The 24027-nt window shown below is 33.4% G+C and overlaps 1 protein-coding gene and 1 pseudogene across 11 annotated transcripts in view; one reads left to right on the forward strand and one right to left on the reverse strand.

The window, feature by feature from the left end:
* DACH2 (dachshund family transcription factor 2) overlaps nucleotides 1-24027 on the forward strand; it is a 667650-nt gene that overhangs the window by 610414 nt on the left and 33209 nt on the right. The gene's annotated exons all lie outside the window — the stretch shown is intronic.
* Nucleotides 6954-7072, reverse strand: LOC118607894 (annotated as a pseudogene).

Raw genomic sequence — 24027 nt, forward strand, 5'->3', positions numbered from 1 at the left:
TCATTTCATTCAACAACCTTCATGCTTAATGGCAATAATATGCATCGTTCCAGACTATATGGCTCAGGCATGAAACAGAAGGTAAAGAAGATCATGTACTACTTTCATAAAAACACAAAATGGCACAAACCATTAAGACTACTGAAAATGGTAGATCAATGGGGAAGTTATGGTTTACCTTTAACAAATATATTTTCTTATACTTTACCTTTAGTAGAAGAGACTACCTGGTCCTAGAGTTCTTGTTTATACCTACACATCTGTCTTTGCACATTAAAAAAATGCCTAGAAGAGAGGATTCTCACTGGTGCCTGGGAGGAAGCATTAACAAATATTGAAAATTTATTGAAATACACTCTCCTTGACATTAAAGTACCCTAGAGTTTCTGTTTTCTATTTTAGATTATGTTTTATTTCCTTAAACATTAGTGTCTTGATGAAAATTTAACAAAGTATGTTTATATATGTATATACATTCGCCTAATAAGTACATACATATACATCCAGAATATTTATGTTTATGTATTTTCAGTAGTCTAAATAAATCCCTAGTGAATTTTTTTGTCTCTCTCTAAGTAAAAATGACATATTTAAATGGATTACTCAGAAAAATTAGTTTTCATTTCTGGAATAAATAGCTTGTCAAACCCACTTTCTATTGTCAGCCCCTGCCACATTCCTTTCAATGGCCAAACTCTATTCTGTAAATCTAGCAACAATAATACTTATTTTAGTATTATTATAAATAACCTAAATATATGGACGCCTCATGTAACATATAGAAATTTCATTGAAAATTAAAGCTTTTTAAAATAAAATTAAGCATGTCAATTTGAGTCACCTTTAAGTTATATGCACCATCAAATAGTCATTTAGCATGCTGTACAAAAGCATCAGAGGTATTATGCAAAAAAGTGGAAGAAGCAGTGTTTGCTTTCAAGAAGTTTACAGCTTAAGAAAACAAGTCAAATGCTTACAATGTTCAGTAATAATGACAGAACTACCTACTGGTTTAGGGCTATAGAAAAATTCACAACCCAAAATATGAATTATTAAATGAATAATATTCTGTACAAATGCTGACATTTATTATGCCCAGATTAACTAAAGCCATAATAATGTTTTCATTTTTTTATTTTTTTAACAATTTATTGAATTTCTACTATGTGCCAGGCAATATTCTAATGCTATATATAACAGCAGTAAATAAAAGAGGCAGGAATATCTACTCCTAAGGAGGAGGTTATATTTAGTTGGAAGAGATAGATAATGAGGTTAATTACACATACACACACACATATATAATTTATATATATGATTTATTTATATATAAATTATTTAATTATATTTAATTAAAATTATATATATAATTTATACATAATGATATGCACATATCTATTTTTATCTCTCTGTTGAAAAAACGAACTAGCAAAGAGGGATGGGCTATGTTGGCAGTGTTGAAAGACATTCCATTTTAAATAAGGTGGCTGCAAAAGGTCTCATAGAACATAGTAGCCATAATAATACCATAATAATATCTGATGGAAGGCCCTTGTAGCCAAAGAGAATAGCCGATATAAGGGTCCTAATGATGGAGTGTGGCTGAAGCAGTGGGACTGAAGTAGGAGATGCAGCAGAGAGGTAAAGGAGTTCAAAACATGTAAGACCATATAAGCTATTTAAGCATCTTGTCCCTTCCTCTGAGATGGGAAGCCATTGGAAATGTATTCTGAACAAAGAAGAGATGTAACTTCACTTATATTTTTAAGTATCACTCTGGATACTGGTTAAGAGAAGCAAAGGCTGAAGCATAGAGCAGCCAGAATGCAAATGAGGTTATGTGAGACTATAGTGGCAGGGTGGTATCAGTAGAGGTGGGGAAAAGTGATCTGATTCCAGATATAGTTTCAAAGTTAGAGACCAAAGAGTTTGTAGATGGATTTGTTTTACGGTATGAGAGGAAGACAAGAATCAAGTTTGTCTCCAAAGTTTGTTAATTTTGAGCATTTGGAAGGATGGCATTGCTATTATCTAACATAGAATGTCTCTATAAGGAACATTTAAATAGAGGAAGTGAGGAACTTGGTTTTGGTCATGTACATTTTGAATTACTTATTAGACATCCAGTGAAAATGTGGAGTAAGCAGTGGAATATACAGGCTAGAATTTATGAAAAAAAAAATACAAGCTGGGGATATAAATTTGTGAATAATCAGTTTATAGATGGCATTTAAAGCCATGAAATTGGATGTGATCAATAAATGGAGTGATTACAGAGAATAGAGAAGAGGTACAAGAACTGAGCCCTCAGGCATCCAGAATAGGTCTTGGAGATGAAAATGGGCCTGTGAAGAAAATTCAGAAAATGAAGTAGGAAGAAAACTAAGAGAAAGCAGTGTTCCAGAATTCAAATGAAGGGCTTACTTCAAGACAGATGGCATGATCAGCTGTGTCTAAAGGTTCTAAGTCAAGTAAAATTGGCTAATAATTATCCTTTGGATATAGCAATGTAAATAACTGGCTGCCTTTATAAGAGTGGCATCTGTGGATAGATAGGAGCAAAAGCTTACTTAAAGTAAGTTCACAAAAGAAGCACAGATAGCAAACATGGACGACTCTTTCAATGATTTTTGCTATGAAAGTTAAGAAGAAAAGTGGTGCAATAGTAGGGAAGGTATGATCAAGCAAAGGTCCTTTTCTTAAGATGAGAAAATTTTAGAAATCCACTTCATAATTTAAAGTCAAGAAGACAAGAGGTGAAATTGTGGAGAGCTAGAGTTTGAAGAATTGAGAATTCCAAAGGCATTTCTTTACACCATATACATCCCAGGTATGCTTCATTTATGCTTCTCCAAATTACAGTTGAGAGAATTTTCTTAAGTTTCAAGAAAAAGATAAGCTAAGATAACTAGGTCCCAAACATAGCTATGTACCAGATTAAATTACTTATTTCTCAGAATTTGACAGTCACGTCATAAGAAGCAAATGTTTATAGGCATATACAGGAGACATTATAGGAATGTACAGAAGGATCCATGAAGAGAAGAAATTGGAACTGCTATCTTTTCTTCTATAATCTCAACTACAGACCATGAACTACTCCCTAATACTACCCCATCATATAAATTTTGATCATGGGCTTTGGAGAAGGATAGGAGAGAGAAGGCAGGAAGGAAGAGAGGCAGATAAACAACCACCTGGAAGTGGGGTGACAGAATTGAAATAAACAACATATGCATCTTGGCTCTCTTCCTTCTCCCTTGAAACTGAAGCACAGCGAGTGGTACCAGAAGTTCCTTGAATATTAAGTAGGAGAGTAGAGATGCACATGCACGTATGGACCTAAAGAGCAAGCTGCTGCCCATTAGGTTGTGAGTACTTGGTAATTATTATATCACAGCTGATACATCTGCGACCTACAGGGACCAAGCCATGAGCAGTCAGTGCTGGTGTTATGGTTATCATCATGATAAGGAGGCAGCCAAACTAATTACTCTAAGTGATGGATGAGGATATGGATGGAAGCAGCATGTACAAATTAGCCTGATGAAAATTCTTACTGATTTTGGGATAAAAGAAAAAGAAAAAAAAAGCATCTCAAATGCTCATAGTAGTTCAGGTTAATTGTTAAAAAAAACACTTGTAAATACTTTTAAGTAACATTTTTTTCTATTAGTATTTCATGTGCCAATTATGACATGACATTGTACCTATTGGATTGGGAAACCATTTTTTATTTTGTGAACAAGAGCTGAGAACAAATTTAAGACTACTGCAGTAAATAATATTTTCCTCCAGAAATAATTTTATTTCATTATCATCATCTTTAATGAGGAGTTAAAAAAATCTTCAAAAAATGACACCAAAATTGAGTGCCAACATGGAAACATTTCCCTAGAGGTTTAAATTATAAAAATAATTTTGTACTTTGACACTTCTGAATGAAAATTACAAGATTAATTTTATTCTACCAGGGCTAGAAAAGGTATTGAAGTATATTTTACTACATAAAATAAATATAGATACATTAGCTAGAATGTGATACATAACAAATAGTCTTTTCCATTCACAAGCATATAGCTGTCATGCAACATATTACTTGAGATCCCACTCAATAGAGTTTAATTTGCTTTTACGTTCTTTGTCACAATTGTTGAATTACAATGATACACAAAATTTGTAATTATATCACTTTCCTATTTTCATATTCTCCAGGATAATTTATTTTAATTGATAATATTGACACTTCAACCTAATGAAGATTTCACTTTCCCTTACTATAATTTGTACCAATGCCTGAATTACAGAGATGAGGGGTGATAATAGCTCAGAAACAATCAGAAAGTAAAAGAAACTTATTTATTCTTATGTTACACAGAAGACAACTTTAAATCAATGGACACTCACTTTATTTCATTATTTTTAATATTTTTATTTGCCAGTTACAGTTAGCATACAATATTATATTAGTTTCAAGTGTACAAACAGTGTTAGACATCTATATTATTCACAAAGTGATCACCCTGAAAAATCTAGTGCCCCTCTGACACTGTACATATTATTATTATATTTCTGACTATATTCCTTATGCTGTATTTTATACCTCTATGACTAATTTTGAACTACCAATTTGCACTTTTAAATCTCTTTCCCCTTATTCACAAATCCTCCCAACTCCCCTCACACCTGGTAACCCTCATAAGTTTCTCTGTATCAGAGTTTGTTTCTGTTTTGTCTTTGTTTATTTTATTCTTTAGGTTCCACATGTACATGAAATAATATGTCATTTGTCTTTCTCTATCTGACTTACTGCACTCAGCACAATACCCTCTAGGTTCATCATGAAATCTCTTTTTCCATCCTTTTACTTTTCATCTGCGTTTGTGTTTTAATCTGAAACGAGTCTCTTGTAGGCAGCCTATGTAAGGGTGTTGTTTTCTTATCCATTCGGCCATCCTATCTTTTGATTGGAGCATTTAATTATTTTTCCATTGAAGTACTTTTTGATAGATATGCAGTTATTGCCATTCTATATTCATATTTTGATACATATTTTTTCTTCTTAAAAAATTTTCATCATTATTTCCTGTAATACTGGCTTGCTGGTGATAAGCTGCTTTAGCTCTTTTTCTGTCCTTCTATCCTAAATGATAGCTTTGCTAGGTAGAGTAATAATGGTTGTAGGTCTTGGGTCTTCATAATTTTGAATATTTTGTGCAGAGCCCCCTGGCCTGCAAAGTTTTTGTTGAAAAATCAGCTGGAAGTCTTATTGGAACTCCCTTGTAGGTAACTCACTGCTTTTCTTTTGCTGCTTTTGAGATTCTCTCTTTGTATATAATGTTTGTCATGTTAATGATGACATGTCTTGGTGTGGGCCTCTTTGAATTCATCTTGTTTGGGACTCTCTGAACCTCCTAGGGTTATATGTTTATTTCCTTCACCAGGTTAGGAAAGTTTTCTATCAATATTTCTTCAAATAGCTCTTCAAAATCTTGTTTCCTTCAGGCATCCCTATAACATGGATATTTTTTACCTTTAATAGTGTCCCATAAGCTCCTTAAGTTATTATTATAGTTTTGGCTTCTTTTTTCTTGCCATTCTGATTGACTATCCTTGACTCTCCTATCCTCTATATAGGTCATTTGATCTATAACAATTAATATACTGCTCATCTCAGATATTGCATTCTTTATTTCTGACTAGTCCCCTTTTATGTTTTCTATCTCTGTTTTTATGTGTTTAAAATATCTTTGTTAAAGTCCTCACTGAGTTCATCTACTCTTCCCTTAAGTTCATTGTGCATCCTTATAACCAGTGTTTTGAATTCTGCATCTGGTAGATTGCTTATTTTCATTTTGTATAGTTCTTCTTCTGGAACTTTGTTCTGTTCTTTCATGTGGCACATGCTTCATTGTCTCCTCATTTTGGCTTCAGTTCTGTCTCTTTCTACATATAATGTAGGGCTCCTAAGTCTCTGTGTCTTAGAGTGGCTTTATGTAGTGGGTGTGCTATAGAAACCAATAGCACAGTCTTGGGAGGGTTCTAGCTGCAGACCAAGTTCATCCGAAGCCTGAGCACCTCTGGGACTACCTGGTAAGAGTCACCAAGCAATTCATAGATGCCTGCCACCCATGCTGGGCTTATAGGTGCCTTGAGAGGCTAAGCCAGAATCTGAAGCTGGCTGCTGCTAGTGTGGGCCTTGGGGCTGCTAAGCAAGAAGTACAGTGCATGCTGAGGCCAGATGCTGCTTCTATCGGTTTTGTAAGCCTTTGAAAGGTTTTAGGAAGGTACACAGCAAGAGCCAAGATGTGCCATTTGTATGGAATAAACCACTGGAACCTGCTTAGGTAAGCTCTCAAGTTGGGAGAGACAAAGTCTCAGGGAATCCCCTGGGCAGAGCAACCTGTGTTATCCAGTTTGATGGAGACTCAGCTATGACTGTGCCTGTGTCTGCACAATGGGAGTGGGGAGGGCTCAACCAAGGAACAATGGATGCTGCCAGCTCTATTGTCTTGGAGAAAGCCACTCCTCCAGCCCTTGTCCTGAGGCCCAGCGAGTCAGTATTTTCCTGTATGTTCCTGGTGTTCCTCGAGCAGCTGACCCAGTACTGGAGCCTAGAGCAAGTGAGTCCATCAGCCAAAGGTTGTGGGGACTTCTCTCCCCAGCACTGGAACCCTGGGCTGGGGCCCCTCACTCCTTAGGTAGGCGAGAGGGCTCTTCAGCCAAGATAGCCCTTCCTAATCTCAATGGCCACATGCAATTCTGGGACCAGGCCATTTTGCGTCTCTACTCTTCCTACCAGTTTGAGCTGACCTCTTACTTTTTATTTTATTTTATTTTATTTTATTTTATTTTATTTTATTTTATTTTATTTTTAGGCGAGGCAATCCTTGGTTGACCTCACAGATTGCAAGGACCTTGCCAGTTTACAATCTCTTAGTTTTGATTTTTAACGCTTACAGCACCTGGTATTCCTCGGTGGTCTCCCATCCAAGTACTAACCAAGTTCGACCCTGCTTAGTTTCCAAGATCAGATGGGATCGGACTTGTTCAGAATGGCATGGCCATAGACTTACATGACCTCTTATTTCTGTCCCTAGTTGTAGGGTTTCTGTTCATCCAGACCTCAGGCAACTTCATGTGCTGGTTGCTTTGCAGTACTGTTACAATTTTGGTGCGGTCATGAAATGAAGTGTGCACAGCATCTAGCTTCTACACCATCTTGACTAGTCTCTTGGAAACTCGCTTAAAGTTTTTCTTTTTTTTCCCTCTCTTGATAAAACACCTACTTAATGAATGTTGAATGATGTTCTAAGAATATATAGGATGTATTCATTTTTTAACAAAGGCTGGCTTTGCTCCTAAGACATATCTAGTTATATTTTCCCATTTCTGATTTGTGCTTATATGTGGGGCTAGCTTTCCAGCTTGTGGGAATGACAAGATGTCTTTTTGAAATAAAAATTCATATATCTACATTTGAGGATTTATATTTAAGTTTTTTTTAAGCTAAATCTTTTTCCCAATCTATGTAATTCTAGATTATTTTTACTATGCAAGCAAAAAATATTTGTAAGCATGATTAATGATTCAAAAAACAAGTTGTGATTGTTACTATAAATGGTTAAATTTTAGAGGCTTCTCTGTGGTTTTAGTAATGGAAAAGAACAGTAGCTCCCATGAGATAATTTTATCTTCCTCATGAAAGGAAAAAAAATCATCCTTGTCTCTGCTGGATATTTATGCATGGCTTCAATAGTAGTTTGGGTCTTAAAAGAGTGATTAACTATTTGGATTGTGTTCTGTTTGTATAGCTAACACAGGTACATACCCCTTAACTTTTAGGTTATAACAACCTCTTGAAAATTGTTGAAGCCCAAAGAGTTAATTGCAAATATAATAGATAGAGCATATTTAAAATGTTATGTACAATTTAGAAACATCACTGCCTTTTAATTATCTTTAATTACAATATCAAAAAAATATTGTGCTTATTCAAAAAGTGTGTGTGTATGTATATATATATATATATATATATATATATATATATATATATACCATATGATATCTATTAAGCTCTAAATAACAGCATATAGCTATATCTATCCTGGTATTTCTGAATGGATTTGAAAAAAGGTTTAAGATATTCCTATATATATAATATTGAAGATAGATAAAAGACAAAAGGCAGTTAAATACATTTATGTGTAAGTTCCTTGATTGTATACAGAGATACTGCAGCATAGAATTACACCTTTCTGCATATAAAATACAACAAAAAAAGGATTCATAAACTATCTTTTTTTAAAGATACTAGAAATAGATGTCACCTATTTTCCAAATGATGTACAATTTGATAAAGCTGGGAAGTTAGAATCAACCAAAGGAAAACAATAATTGAATTTCCCAGTTGTAATTCAATTAAAAAAATACTTCAAAGTTACAGAGAGTCTTTCATTTTACATAGAAAAAAATATTTCATACTTGTAATATACTTCTTGGTAGAATCGAAAATGGCTTCAAGTTTTATATGCACTTGACTATCACACATGCATATGCACACACAGAGTTTGGTCATTAAAATTGAATTGGGCAACTAATTTAATCTGAAAACATGTCAACTCTCTAAAATAACTGATTTATTTTTTTCTCAATTTATTAAATGTTTTATACTAAATTGATTCAGCAAAAAGGATCAAAATAGTTTTATGTGTAGACACTTCTCAAGTTATATACAACCATGGTTAGCCTTTCGAAGTGTATTCAAGATTAAATTATACTTTATTGTATATAATAAAGAACAAGTATACAAGAGCTTAAAATCTACATTGTAAAATTCACTTTTTAAAATGTTAAAAGTTGCACTGAAGAATAACTCTAGCTTAAATCGTCAATAGTATGTTATTATAAAGGATGTACTCAACTGTCAGAGAACAAGAACCTAGTTGCCACCAAGCATAGCATGCTGCTTTAGAGAAATGCTTTCAAGTAATGCTAGGAAAATCATACATTTTCTTTTCCGTTTATAAAAATATATTCATTTTGAATTCAGGAAATTGGAATCTGTTCCAGAATTAATCAACACCTCAAAATTCTATTCCCATTGATGATTTTTTTCTGACCACTAGCCATGTCTTCAATTTTTAACAATCCTATTCAAACAACAAAATACATTTATCCTGTTGAGTGCACTTTCTTTAAATTGGGGATCGTTGGAAGTTTCCAAGGATTCAGGATCCAGGGATCTATTTATTTTTATGTTAAGTCTTGTGCTCTCTAGATAGCACTGACCTCTTTAAAACAGTCTTATTGTTCCCCATCTTATGTAACTTAGAAGTCAAACCATGAATGTGTATTGCATGTTAACAACATGTATGGCAAAATTGTAGCCTTTGCAAAGAACAGAGAGAACTGTAAGTAGACAACAGTCCCCCCTCTCAAATACTTTAACGTCTAATTAGGGATATAGGCATTAACATATGAATATTTAATTACTGATAAAAATTTAAGAAATAACATTATGAGAGATGTATTTTAGTATATAGTACAAGTTTCTATATGTATGGTTATTATGGGCTGAGATAGTCAGGAAAAGGTTTAATGAGAACATTGATTTACAATCTTAAAGGATAAATAATATTTAGAAATGTGTAGGGGATGGGTAATATTTTAGACATGTATAGTGAAGAAAACCTATGTAAATGAGAAATCTTTTTAAATAATAGGTAGCAGGGAGTCAAACAGGTTGATTACAACTGACTTTTTGTAGGGTAGTATTTGTGAATGAAGTACAAAAGGTAAGGTAAAACTATGGAGGTTCTTGAGGGCCTGTTGTTTTGTTCACAGAGAATGAAATTGATTTTTGTAAATTTAATCTAGTATTAATGTCCAAAATTTAATAGTTTACAGAAGACTAAAGCTTTGGACTTCAGTTAAGGTGCCTATTTTAACTATCTAAGTGTGTGGTTGGAACAGGAGATATTTTAAAGTTAGTATTAAGAGGAACTGTTTACAGATTAAATGTGAAAGAGGCAAAAGAATGAGAAAAGTCAAAGTGATTAGGATTCAAGTCTTGGTAAGTAATGGGGAAATGACAAAAATAAGGACCACAATATGAAGTCATATTTGTTTTAGGCCTATGGTTAGGAGATAAATGACTTTAATAAAATGATAGGTTCGCTTTCTCAATAGTTGCATGTCATGATGGAATATTTCAGAGAAAGTGTCCAGTAAGACATGGAAAGTGCCGTACTGGAGCTAAGAGTAAAAGTGATAGTTAAAAACACAGATTAGACTCTAGTTATTAATTTTTTCTCTTTCAAAGAAAAACAAAAATCATGCTATATCTTTTTTCTTCAATAGTGTGTACATCTTTGATAAGCAGGGAGAAATGACTAATGTTTATAAGATGTTTAAATGTTTTCAATGTTTTGGCCATTACGTAACATAGTTTATAGAAAAACAGCTGGATAAGAAGTAGTTGGTAGAGGTTTTACATTTCACGATCATACCTGTAATACTTAAAAAAAATTGAGAACCACTAGAAAATTCTGAGAAAAGGTGCCAGTTATAGAATTGATTATTGAAATGTATACAAGAGAATAAACTTTTTGGGATAAATCAAGAATGTGGAAGGTGCCCTTTTTACTTTATTTTGAATGGTAAGAGAGAACACACACACACGTGCATGCATAAACATATACAACACATTGAGTATGTAAAATGTCATTTTTCTTTGTTAAATTATAGTCATCAAACAATACCTTGTGCAGAAAGAGTAAAACCTATGCTGAAGGGAAAATGCATTTTCTGGCTTCATTTTGGTAAACATCGTAATACTGCAAATTGGCAGCAAGATTATTCATTATCATACTAGCTTAGAGGTTACATTACACTTAAAGGATCAAAACTTGGTTGAAAATCAAGAAAATGAAAAATTAACTTTAGCCTAGAGAAGAACTTGTCTATTCTAGCACTTAAAATTATTTAAATAAGTGCTGTGGGAAGCCTTTGCCTATATAAGGCTTTTACGATGTTTATAGCAAAACATTTTCTCCTGTGATTGAAATTTTTAAAGTGCTAAAATATCATGAAGAAATATGTTTTCAACCAGTTTTATGGCTCCCTAGACACATTTTCTACAAACCTGTATCTGCTTGGACACAAACAGTATTGCAAAAAGACACCATGCCATCCGAACGACATACATAGCTTTAAAATTATATGCAGAATATACCAATGGGAATGTCAGTATCACAAAAGTAATACAGTTTTAAGGTCACTCTTTTATTTAAAGTGGACCTCAGTAATTTGTTCTTGTTTTATATTTCTATTTTATTCAGGGTACTATACATCTATGAGAATAATAGCACAATTGTGTCTATATATTTTGGCTTCAGTGCATAGCATAGTATATATAACACTTATAAAGTCTAAGCAGGAGAAGACATACTAGTAGAACTAAGTAGAACTGCCATTTATAACATGTTTTATTCCATTGAAAAGTAAATAGATAATTATCTAGACCTGAAAATGCAGCTTATAAATACTTTAGATTTTTGAAAGAGCTGACAAAGTTTAAAAAGCCATGAGGTTCCATTAATAAAATTTTGCTAACCACAGAGACCACATTTAGGCAAATGGGAGAAAATAACACATAAGTATCCAGGTAAGAATGCATCTTCTGGAAAGTTGTAGCTGAGGCAATAAAGCAGTATACATCAATGTCCAATAGTGTTCAAAATCCACTATCCTTTAACTGAAAGTAAGATGGAATTCATTGTCAGTAACCAAGAACAGAAAGTAATTTCAATGTTGTATAAAAAATATGGTATTTTCACATGCTAACTAAATTATGGCTGAGAGGTAGCAGTGGACGCAAAAGCAGTGAGCAAAGTGATTTTCCCCAGTGATCAGTTCAGATTAGGATAATTGCAATCCTTAAGGGAACTGATAGATGCAGCTGCTCAGGGGATAGAGGCATGTCCCTTAAAGTCATTGAAAGCAAACATGAAGACAGGTACAGGTCAAATGCAGAAATTGTTAACATGCTACTAAACTGAATATAACATCATTAAAATCAAATGTTGTAATGTCAATTCTTAAATTACTTTATCCAAAGAAGTGAATCATTAAAAGAAAAAACAATTTAATTGAATTGGAATCTAGGACAGCAAGTTTTGGTGATTTGGTCAAGTTCGATTACAAGATTTTAGAATTGCAAGATATTAGAAAATAGTTCTTAATTTCCTTATTATTTCTGTTTCTTCACATTACAAGATTCCTCTGGCTGAGTTCAAAATATTTAAACATTCATAGGAATAGAGTGTTAGACAACTGCATTTAATGTTATTTGTTGATTTTTGTTGGGCTTTGTGCAGTCAATCTTAAAAATAGTTTTTCCCCTAAAGGAATATCATTGACTATGAGTATGTATAAGGATAGGATCAGATAGGAAAGAAACGAGGAGAAAATCAGAATGATCTGTTGCTTGCTGGAAGTACAGAGATGAGAAATTACTTATGCAGTTCTGATTGGTTTGGGCACCATTACAGTAATTTAGATCACACAATTTTTTTTGTTTGTTTGTTTCAAGCTTTGAAGGAAATATATGTCTTCATGCTAATAAAGGCATCAAACTACTTTGTCTGTATAGACCCAGGCTCAGCAGAGGCATAATCTTATAATAATTCTAAATTTTATATTCAGCGAACATATTAAATTCTTTATTCAAACTAAAACTCTTATGATAGAAGATTAAAAAATTCTTAAGTCTAAGTTTATTAGCAAAAATAAAAAAAAATTATCTACAGTGTTTTTGCTTCAATATCTGCTATTCTATAGGGATCCATAAATATTTGTGACAAATAGTGGGTAAAGGAATTTCAGCATTGATAAAATAAGGCTGATATTTCCAGAAAAAAATTAAGACTTTTTTTTCCTTTTTTTAAAATTTATTTTTTAAAGAAAGCACTCACTTTAAATGTGCAATTCTCTATGGTAATAAAAATGTAGCCTAAATTAAATTTAAGGGAAAAATGTGACTCAAGTAGGGTGAACCTGAAATCTTCCAACTACCTTGAAATAATCAGAGATTTCAGTTACAAAACTGAAATGTTGTTTTTTGGTCTGATTATCAGAAAAAAATAAAAACACAATACTATAAAACCTTAATTAATGTTTTCTACATTAAATAAATCCTTCAATCTGTTACCAGAATAAATTTCTTTAAAAATTTCTTGGGAAATCATTTTTTTTTGTATCAGTACGTTCCATTTATTTTTTTAATTTTTTTTTAGATATTGAGATTCAATTTGTTTTATTTTTTGATTTTTTTTTAAATTCTTCTTATGTATTTATTTTTTTCTCGCTCCTCCCTCCACATTCCCCTCCGGTAATCACTAGTCCATTTTCCATGTCCATGAGTCTCTATTTGTCCTGTTCGTTTGTTACCTTAAGGTTTATATCCCACATATAAGTGATATCACATGACTTTAGACATTTTCTGATAGGTTATTTTGCTTAGTATGATTATTTAAAAGTCCATCCATGATGTTACAAATGGTATTTCTTTTTATGGTTGAGTAATATCCTAGCATATATGTAGCAATGCTTCTTTAGTCAGTTATCTATCATAGGATAACTCAGTTGTTTCCATGTCCTGGCCACTGTGAATAATGCCACTATGAACATCAGTGTGCAAATAGCCAGTAGAGGGATTGCTGGATCATATGATACATCAATTCTTAATTTTTTGAGAACCCTCCATACTGTTTTTCATGGTGGCTGTACCAATTTGCAGTCCAACCAACAGTGTATAAGAGTTCCAATTTTTCCACATCCTCTCCAAAATTTGTTATTACTTGTCCTGTTGATTATAGCTATTCTAACAGGTATGAGATGGTATCTCATTGTGGTTTTGATTTCCATTTCTCTGATAGCTAGCGACATTGAGCATATTTTTCAAATATTTTTGGCCATTTGTATGTCTTCTAGGGAGAAATGTCTCTTCAGATCCTCTACCCATTTTTTGATTGGATTGTTTGATATTTGTAGTTATTGAGTTGTATGAGTTCTTTGTATATTTTGGATATTAGGCCTTTATTGGAAGTGTTGCTTGCAAATATGTTTTCCCATTGAGATGGTTGTCTCTTTACCTTTTTCATGTTTTCTTTTACTGTGCAGAAGCTTTTTAGTTTAATGTAGTCTCATTCATTTATTATTGCTTTTACTTCTCTTGCCTTTAAAATCAAGTTCGTAAAATCCTCTTTAAGTCCAAGATCCATGAGTTTAATTCCTATCTTTTCTTCTATGCAATTTATTGGTTCAGGTCTTATATTCAGATCCTTAATCCATTCTGAGTTAATTTGGGTGTATGGTGATAGACAACATTTCATTCTTTTGCAGGTGGCTTTCCAGTTTCCCAGCACCATTTACCGAAGAGACTTTCCTTTCTCTAATATAAGTTTTGGGCTTTTTTTGTCAAAAATTATTTGCCCATATAAATATGGGTTTACTTCTAGACTCTGGATTCTGTTCCCCTGGCTCGAATGTCTGTTCTCCTGCCAATACCATGCTGTTTTGATTACTGTAACTCTGTAGTATAATTTAAAGTTGGGAAGAGTGATGCCTCCAGTTTTGTTCTTCTGTCTCAGGGTGGCTTCAGCAATTCGGCGTCTTTTGCGCTTTCATACAATGCTGAAATTTTTTGTTCTATTTCTTTAAAAAATGACGATTGGATTTTTATGGGGATGGCATTAAATCTGTATTATGCTTTAGGTAATAAGGAAATTTTAACTGTGTTGATTCTTCCAATCCAAGAACATGGAATATGTTTCTATTTCTTTGTATCTTCTTCGATTTCATTTAATAGGGTATTATAGTTTTCATTATATATGTCCTTCTTATGTTTCGTTAAATATATTCCTAGGTATTTTTGTTGTTGTTGTTGTTGAAATTGCAAAAGGAATTATTTTTTCCACTTCTTTTTCTGATACTTCATTATTAGAGTATAGGAATACTATGAATTTTTGTACATTGATTTTGTACCCAGAAATTTTAGTGTATTTGCTTTTGTTTCTAGTAGTGTTTTTGTGGAGTCCTTGGGGATTTCTATATAGAGAATCATGCCATCTGCAAATAGTGACGGTATGACTTCATCGTTTCTTATTTGGATGCATTTTAAACCTTTCTCTTGCCTGATTGGACTTGCTAGGACCTCCAATGTTATATTGAATAACAGTGGCGATAGTGGACAGCCTTGCCTTGTTCCTGATCTTAGAGGGGTTTTTAGTTTTTCACAATTAAGTATAATGTTGGCTGAGAGTTTGTCATATATGACCTTTATTATGTTAAGGTACTTTCCTTCTATACCAATTTTCTTATGTGTTTTGATCATAAATGAGTGCCGTATCTTATTGAAGGTTTTATTCTGTATCTATTGATATGATTATACAATTCTTAACTTTTAATTCATTTATATGGTGTATCCTATTCATTGATTTGCATATGTTGAACCATCCTGGTGCCTCTGGGATGAGACTCACTTGATCGTGGTGTATAATCTTTATAATATGTTGCTGTACTCAGTTCGCTAGTAATATATTTAGGTTTTTTTTTTTTTTACATCTGTGTTCATGAAAGATATTGGTCTGTAGTTTTTGTTGTTGTTGTTGTTGTTTGCTATCTTTACTTTGTTTTTGTATCATGGTAATATTGACCTCATGGAATAAGTTAAGAAGTATTGCTTCCTCTATGACTTTCTGAAAGATCTTGAGGAGAATAGGTATTCAGTCTCTGAATGTTTGGTCGAATTCACTGATGAAGCCATCTGGTCCTGGACTTTTACTTTTTGGTAGGTTTTTGATCACTCTTTCCATTTCCATATTGCTGGTCAGCCTATTTAGATTTTCCAGTTCTTCTGTCTAGGAAGATTTTCTAGGTACTGGTCCATTTCTTCTAGATTATTAAATTTGGTGTTATATACTTTTTCATAAAATTATTATGTGATCTTTTGTATTTCTTTGGTGTCTATGTCATTTTCCCTCTTTCATCCCAAATTGTGTTTATTTGTGGCCTTTCTCTTTTTCCTTTAGTGAATCTAGCCAGGGGTTTGTCAATTTTATTAACCTTCAAAAAGAAACAGCTCTTTGTTACATTTATTTTTTTCTATTTGTTGTTGTTGTTTGTTTTTAATTTCATTTAATTCTGCTCTAATTTTGATTATTTCTTTCCTTCTGCAGACTCCAGGCTTCATTTGTTCTTCCTTTGTTAGTCTTTTAAGATGAATAGTTAAGTTCTTTATTTGGACTCATTCTTGATTCTGGAGGTAGGCCTGTAATGATATAAACTTTACTTTTATGACCACTTTTCCCATGTCCCAAAACCTTTGATATGTTGTACTATCATTATCATTCATTTCTATATATTTCTCGATCTCCATTTTTATTTCTTGTCTGACCCAGTTATTCTTCAGTAGTATGTTGTTTAATCTCCATGTATTTCTGGTTCTTTCACTTTCTTTTTATAGTTGATCTCTAGTTTCAAAACATTATGATCAGAGAATATGGTTGGTATAATTTCAACTTACTTATATTTGTTCAGGCTATTTCTGTATCACAGTATGTGTTCAATCCTTGAATATGTTTCATGTGCACAAGAGAAGAATGTATTAATCAGATGTTTTGGGATAAAAGGCTCTGTAAATGTCAATTATGTCCAGTTGGTCTAATGTATCATGTAAGGATGTCATTTCCTTATTAATTTTTTGTTTGGATGATCTGTGCATATGTGATTGTGGTGTGTTTAGGTACCCCCTAAGATATTGTTTTGGTCTTTTTCTCCCTTTAGTTTTCTTAGTACTTGCTTTATATATTTTGGAGCTCCTTGATTGGGAACATAGATATTAATAAGTGTTATGTTTTCTTGGTGCATGATTCCCTTTATCATTATGAAGTTCCCTTTACTATCTTTCTTTTTTTTTATTTCGAAGTCTATTTCATCTGATATTAGTACAACTACTCCCACTTTTCTTTGAATCCCATTTGCTTATATCATTTTCCACTTTTTCACTTTGAGTTTATATTTGTTTTTGGAGCTGAGATGTGTATCCCAGAGACAGCATATGGTTGGGTTTTGTATTTCGATCCATTCTGCAACTCTGTGCCTTTTTATTGTTGAGTTCAGTCCATTTACATTGAGGATTATTATTGAAATATGAGGTCTTCTTATAACCATTTTACCTTTTGCTTTCTTATAGCTCAGTGTTCCCATTGCTTCCTTGTCCTTGTGTTTTTATTTTATTTATTTTGGTTGACTTTTGTAGGTTTTCTCTCTGGTTATTTTTGTTTTATGTTATATGCTTCAGTTCTGAATCTTTGGTGTGTGGTTACCATTACAAATATGTAAAAGATAATTTTATATATGTATGTGTGTGTGTGTGTGTGTATAGTTTCAATTTGGCCCTATGTATGCTGACCATTCTTTATTATCTTGCTGTAGCAAATCTCTTATTATTATTAAGGTTATAATGCCCTCTTCCTAGTAAGGGTTGTAATCCTCTGACTCTATCAGCCTGCTATTCACCTTTCTCCTAATTATGTGTATTTTTTGGTCATTTGGTTTTAGGTGAGCTGAACCTTTTCAGTATTTTCTATAGTGCAGGCTTTGTAGTAGAGAATTCTCTCAATTTTGTTTGTTTGTTTGTTTGTTTGTTTGTTTTATGTCAGGAAAGATCTTAATTTCTCCTTCATATCTAAGGAAGAGCTTAGCTGGATACATTATTCTTGGCTGGTAGTTCCTTTAATTTAATAGTTTGAATATTTGATTCCACTCCTTTCTGGCTTGTAGGGTGTGTTAAGAAGTCAAACGATATTCTAATGGGTTTTCCTTTATAGGCTACCATTTTCTTTTTCCTGCTGCCCTGAGAATTCTGTCTTTGTCATTGATTTTTGATAATTTTAATACAATGTGTCTTGGTGAAGGCATTTTTGGGTTGAGATGATTGGTTGTTCTAGTGACTTCTTGAATTCCAAGCTCCAGCTCATTCCTTAGATTAGGGAAATTCTTGTCAACTCTCTGTCTGAAAACGCTTTCTAATCTCTGCTTCTTTTTTCTCCCCTTCAATAATGCCCATTATCCTAATGTTTCCTCTCCTGATGGTATCAGCTAGTTCTTGTATTTCTCTTTCATTATTTTCCATTCTTTGGTTTCTCTCTTCTTTCTTCTGAAATACTTCTAAATTTCTGTCTTCTAATCACTGATTCATTGCTATATTTGGTCAACTCTATTTCCCAAGGTTGCTATTTAATTTTTCATGTCTCACAGTGTGTTCTTGGTATCCCAAATTCTATTTGGTTCTTTTCGAGGGTTTCAATCTCCTTGCTAAATAACTCATTCTGCTCATATAGTCATTTTTCAATTCCTGAAATTGTTGATATGATCATTTCAGATCCCATGGAGTTTTTTTCAGAAGTACCATCCTGAAATCTCTGTCATTTAAGTTGCATATTTCTATGTCTATAAGCTTATTTTATGGAGACTACTTTCTTTCTTTCTGAGATGCCTTGTCACCTTGGTTTTTCATGGTGTTTAATGTACTATTTCTCTGCCTGGGTATTAATAGAAGTGTTTTCTGCTTCCCCCCCCCACCCAAAGAGACTTATTATTTATTGTGGTCCCTAGCTTGTTGCAAAGAAGGTGTTTTTCTTTTGGGTTCCAGTAGGTAGTATCTAAACTTCTTGGATCTCTGCTTTATATAAAGTATTAATAATGTCTTTTTTTTCTTTATAGTTGTTTTATCATACTCGTTACCCTCAGTCTCAGTTCCTGTCAGTGTTAGTGACAGCTTCAGTATTTTTGCTCAGATTCCCCTGGGGCTTTGTAGTTTTTGTTCCTGGAGGGTATGTGGTGAGGTGCCCTCTGGGTTGTGGGATATGCGCTGAGGCTTAGCCTCGGTTTTGCAACCATGGCTGGTAAAAATCAACTTTTGTTTCTCTGCTTTCCCCACTTTTCTGCCATCCCGGTTTCTCTGCCTTTGCCCTGATGACTGGGCACTACCACTGGCCATGGGGAACTCCCAGCTCTATCAGACAGGGCTATTCAGGGATTTGCTGCACCTTCTCTCCTACTCCTCCTCATACAGGGAGCTCCAGTTTGGAGAGGCAGCTTCTTTAATTCCCCAGTCCCCTGCCTGACACTTGGGTGTCTGACCTGTGGTAGTTCTTATGCACAGATTCCACACTCAGACATCCTAGTGTGCGGTTTGAGTGTTTTTTTTGTTGTTGTTGAGTTTTAGATGTTCAGCTTATTGTTGTTTCAAGGGGAGAGATATGGGGATGTCTCTCACTCTGCCATGTTTGAACCAATCTCTTCATGGGCAAATCTTGAATTTAGTGCACATTAATTGCAATTTTTTTTCTTAAATATTATCCTTACAGAGGGTTAGCGCAGCTTCAGCCTCAGCCAATATTTTAATGAGGGTCTACTAAGCACAGTGATCAGTGCTTCCACTTAAGATTTTTCATTTAAACTTCCCACAACACTTTGATGTAGTTTGTCCTATTCTACAAATAGAGACATTGAAGTTTAGAAAAGTAACATCTCAAGACAGAGAGAGAGTCAGCCTTGTTCATTGTGTTAAATATGGAATAGGAAATATAACATTTCAGGAGTAAAAGAGTTAAAATAGAAATTGGAGGTATCTGGAGATTAACACTGTTGAAATTCAACTGATGCATTTGTGAAAACCTTCTAATTGATTGAGAAATTTTGAAATTATTTTCTTTGTCACATAGACAAACTGTGTTTGTCTAATAGAATTATTAGAGGAAATCACTATCATATTTTTCAATTTACATGTCTGTGAACTCATTTTAATTTACCCCACAATACCATGCACTACTGAGTATTTGGTAATCGTTTTTGATAAAAGTCATTAAGTTAGAGGTGAATATCGAAAGAAAGGAGAGTAATATTGAAATAAGTACTGCAAACTAATGAAGATTAGGAAGAAGCAACATTAAAATATGAAACAAAATGGCAAATTAATGTACTCTAGTGATGATGTTTAGACTTCCCTGCTCCCTTGACTATATCTTAAGAATTATTTTATTATTATTATTTTACCAAACAAGAGCTTATTCACCAGATTGTATAAGCTTTCATGACATCAGGCAATGTCTAAAAATTAGATCATGCATTTGGTGGATGTTATTGACTTGAGCATTAATAATAGATGCCTGCTTCTTTGAGAAAACTTCGAGATTTTCAGGTGAGAAGCCACAGTTTTGATGATGTTAATGCCTACCTTACATAGGAAAAAAGTGTAAAAATTGGAGTGCTTTGACATAATAATTAAAATTTATTTTAAATAAAATTCTGCTTTGTAAGAAAATTAAATTATTGGCATCACTTTGAACTGGCTAGGTTGACACCAGTATTGTGATTATGATTTCAAGACTCATCTATTAATAAAACCCTTAATTTTTTTCTATCATAAAAATACGGTGCCTCAGTATCTTATTTCTTAGGTAAAACAGAAAAATCAGTATGTATTTTCATTAATGTTTGTGTGTGCATGTGTGTGTACATGTGTGTGTACATGTTTGCATGTCTGTGTCTGTGACAGCACAAGAGCTATAATTGGTACAATGGTAACATTAAAAAATGTGAATATGTGAAGATTGTAAATAAGTATAATTGCACAATTATTAGTGAGCATATTAATATAAATATCAGCATGTATAATTATCTACATATTCCTCAATAAAGCATTTATACAGATGACAAACTATAAACTATTGGTTATACAGACTGTTTTTGCCAAGTTTCCATGATAGTGTCATTCTAATTTTGAATCATCTTTAACTTTTTATCTTAATATTGCCCATATTTGCACTTCTCACCTTTCTCAGATACGAGGAAATAGTATCTAAGAATTAATCCATGGAACTGTTGTATTTCTTACTAAACACTTGTTTGTGTTATATTCATTCTTGTAAAAGTATTTTGCCTTTACATGTATAAACTCGTGTTCATTACAATTTTTTTCTGTACTATATTACAAATAGGTTTCATTATACATCTTTTTTAGTGCAATGTAAATTGATTTTCAGAATCTCTAGGTCTTTAGAACCGACAGGTTAAAGTGTTTCTTTAATTTTAAGCAATTTCTTGAAGCTGTGAAAATGCAAGCTTAAAATTTGGTATCATTTTCAAATGATTTGTTAAATTTCAAAGACAGCTAGTTAAAAAACTATTGATATAGGAATGGATATTAATCATCTTTATATGTAGCAAACTTTGACTTTTATATAGCGCAGTGGCTTCTCAAATTGTGAGCCTTGCACCAGCATCAACCATTCATTGAGTACTTTAGAAAGTCCAGTTGCCAAGCCTTACTCTAGTCCTACTGAATCAGAAACTTTGAGAGTTGAGATTTTTACAAAGACCACCATAACACTCTGATGAAAGATAAAATTTAAGAACTGCTGCTGTTAAGGTGCTGAATTAATAAAGTGCTCATTTTTACCATGCACTTCTCTCAGTTTAGACACTGTATCTTGCACTGCTCTCAGTACAGACAATAACTAAGCCCAAAACAAACAAAAATATTTATTTTAAAATTAGCACCTAGAACAATATTTAAAAATTAGTAAGAAAGAGAAACAAGAAGGAGTGAGAGATACCCCCAGATCTCTTCCCTTGAAAGAGCAATAATCTGAATATATATCACCCAAACTGCACACCAGCATCTCTAAGCCTGGGATCTGGGAATAAGAGCTACCACAGGTAAGAACCACAAGAGTCCAGCAGTAGACAAGAAGAAACAAAGAAGCTGCCTCTAGCAACCAGAGCTCCTTGCAGGAGGAGGGGGAGGGAAGAAGATGTGGCAGGTTTCCTGAATAGCCATTCCTGGGAGAGCTGTGAGTTCCACACAACCAGCGGCAATGCCCAGGGATCAGGGCAGATAATAGTAAAGAGGGGACCGCAGAGAAGCAACAGTTGATTATTACCAGCCAAGGTTGCAAAATGTGAGACTGAGCCACAACCCTATCCCCAAATCCAGAGGGAACCTCCCCTCATTACCTCCGAGACCACCAAACACCACGAAGCTCAGGGGAATCAGAGCAAATGTTGCTGAAACTGTCAATAACACTGACACAGACTGAGACTGTGGATGCCAATTGTGATTGAATGTTTATAAGGGGAAAAAAAACATATTTTAAAGACTATAAAGCAGGGATCCAAGATGCTTAGACACCACCTACTGGAAACCAAAAGAAAAATGCCTTCTTAGAACCAGACCAAAAAGAGACCATTATATAATAAATTTTCTTTCTGGAAAAAGTAAAAAAAAAAAAAAAAAAAAGCAGAATACGCCTTCACTAATGACATTGTGGAGAAATAGTCCATTAAACACAATAAACAACCAAGGAGAGAAGGCAGCTTAGAAAGAAAAATAAAATTCTCCAGAAAACAAGCTTAAAGACATAGAAATATGCAACTTAAAATGACAGAGCATTCAGGTTCGTACTTCTGGAAAAATTCAATGAGATTCAAAATAATACATATCAGCAATTCCAGGTATCAAAAAAACAACTCTATCAGCATAATAAGTTTTTTAACAAGGAGACTGAAACCCTTAAAAAAACAAATAGAACTTCTGGAGATCAAGAACACACTGAAAGAGATCAAGAATGAAATAGCAGGCTTGGAAAATGGATTTGACCAAATGGAGGAGTGGATCAGCAATATTGAAGACAGAAATATAGAAGTAAATCGGAAGGGAAAAGAGAGAAACCAAAGAATGAAAAATAATAAAAGAGAAATACAAGAACTAGCTGATACCATCAGGAAAAGTAACATATGAAAAATGGACATTCTCAAAAGGGAAGAAAAAAGAGCAGGGATTAGAAAGCATTTTCAGACAAATAATTGAGGAGAATTTTCCAAATCTAAAGAATGAACTAGAGCTTAGAATTCAAGAATCCAAAAGAACACCCAATTATTTCAAGCTAAAAAGGCCCTCTCCGAGAAACATTGTATTAAAATTATCAAAAATCAATGACGAAGACAGAATTCTCAGGGAAGCCAGGGAAAAGAAGATGATAATCTATGAAGGAAAACTCACTAGATTACTGTCAGACATCTCAGCACAAATCCTACAAGCAAGAATGTAGTGGAATAAAATTTTCAAACCATTAAATGAAACGAACTACCAGCAAAGAATAATGTATTCAGCAAAGCACTCCTTTAGATAGGAGGGAGAAATAAAGACCTTTTCAAACATACAACAGTTGAGGGAATTCTCCACTATGAGGCCTGCATTATAAGAAATACTGAAAGGGGTCAGCTAATCTGAACAAAATAGCCAAAAAATATATAACAAACAGTAAAGCAACTAGCAGGCAGATAGAAGCAGAGGAATGCAACTATTATTAAGAAAATGACATTATAAGCTTAAAAAATAAGAATTGTGATATGGCAAAATAGAGATGAGTGTTCAGCATACGTAGTGACAAATTGAGACAGCAGTTACAGAAAAGAGAATGAAGATAAGGCACACACAGAAGAAAATGTGTGTGTGTGTGTGTGTGTGTGTGTGTATATATATATATATATATATATATATATATCCTTTACATATTTGTAATACTAACAACATGTCAAAGTATCAGAACAAAAGTATATAACATAAAACAAGAACAACGAGAGGGAAAACCTACAAAACCCAATCAAAGAGCTGGTTCTTTGAGAAGGTTAATAAAATCGACAAACCCCTGGCTAAACTTACTAAAGAAAAAAGAGAAAGGAAACAAATCAACACAATCAGGGACAAAAGAAGGGGAATTACTGCTGATATCGCAGAAATACAAAGGATCATAAAAAAATATTATGAAAAAAGTATATAACACCAAATTTAATAACCTAGAAGAAATGGACCAATACTTAGAGAGATAAAACCTTCCTAGACTGAATCATGAAGAATTGGATCTAAATAGACTGATTAGCAGTATGGAAATTCAA

Source organism: Rousettus aegyptiacus, unplaced genomic scaffold (genome assembly GCF_014176215.1).
Source record: "Rousettus aegyptiacus isolate mRouAeg1 unplaced genomic scaffold, mRouAeg1.p scaffold_m13_p_9, whole genome shotgun sequence".
Taxonomy (NCBI): domain Eukaryota; kingdom Metazoa; phylum Chordata; class Mammalia; order Chiroptera; family Pteropodidae; genus Rousettus; species Rousettus aegyptiacus.